Source organism: Aplysia californica, unplaced genomic scaffold, assembly GCF_000002075.1.
Source record: "Aplysia californica isolate F4 #8 unplaced genomic scaffold, AplCal3.0 scaffold00306, whole genome shotgun sequence".
Taxonomy (NCBI): domain Eukaryota; kingdom Metazoa; phylum Mollusca; class Gastropoda; order Aplysiida; family Aplysiidae; genus Aplysia; species Aplysia californica.
This window is the reverse complement of record NW_004797576.1, coordinates 562,946-564,240: the sequence shown is the minus strand read 5'-3', so window position 1 is coordinate 564,240 and position 1,295 is coordinate 562,946.

Genomic DNA, 1,295 nt, shown 5'->3' with positions numbered 1-1,295 from the left:
GGGGTATGTGTTTGTGTGAGTGGGGAGGGGGGGTGTCTTAAATCTAGAGCTCTTTAAGTGGTGAGAGGAAAGCTTCATGAGTTGAGCAATTTAAGAGTCAGATTGTGCACTTGTGACGTATGTGAGTTCCGGGTCGTTCAGCTACTTATAAGCCGGTACATTTGACCGATCTGACGTTCACACCAGACCCACAGGCTCGTTGCTCACGATTGTCACACTGAACATGAAGTGCTTCCTCCTGACATTCGTTGTCCTTCTCGGGCTCTGTGCTGGTGAGTTGTAATGATAATAATAATGATAATAATAATAAGTGCCTAAGAACCCCTTAATATAAATTGTTTACTTTCGTCTGACCGTACTTAAAACAAGGAAAATCGCTATGTTTAATCTTCTCAGATCTTTGGAGGGGGCTCTCCTGGTCGAGATGTTACGGTGTTCGCCTCACATTCCATTGGAGTCGCGTTTGAAACCTGATAGCGACTGACAATTTTCTTCTCTGAAATAGTTATCTCCTTTTACCTCCTTTCCCGCTCCCTAACTATGTTCTTTCGTCTGCTTTCTTCTCTCTTTCTGCCCCTTTCTCCTAAACCCTTTGCCCCTCCGGCCCCCCTCCCCTCTTCCCCTTTGCCCTCTCCTCTAGGCTCCTGAGTCTTTCTGCAGCCTTTCTACTGCCACTCCTTGGCACCTTCTGACTGCAGTATTTCAGCCACACCCCAGATCTTATGGTAGGAAAGATCTACATCTAGCCTTCTTGGACAAGAGCGAAAAATCTCAGAGGTCACGTGTGCAAGTTGCGCACGTCAAAGATCCCTTGGTGGGTAAAATCAATAAGAGTAGGCTTAGGCCGCCATCCGCGCAAAAATTAAAATTTCCTATCTACTGAAAAGGTTTAGTGTGTCCCACGTGCTCATATGACCTATTGCAGTGGTTAGCGCCGTAAAACACTTACCCCCCCCCCCCAAAAAAAAAAGAGTTAAATAGATAAAAATTAGATCTAAGCTTAATTACACGCTGCGGAAACATGAAAATGTCTTTTCGTTGCTGTGCATCTGTAGAAATTTAACTTTATCTGAAACTTTTTAAAAAGGCACAGAACAACATGTATACCTTTTGTACTTTGAAATATGTAATTTCTTTTTTTTTTCTGATTTGTATATTGGTGGTTTGAAATGAGTAGTAACTTTGACCTTGGTCTGCTGTTGTTGAGACATTCTTCTTCTTCTCCTTCTCCTTCTCCTTCTCCTTCTTCTTCTTCTTCTTCTTCTTCTTCTTCTTCTTCTTCTTCTTCTTCTTCT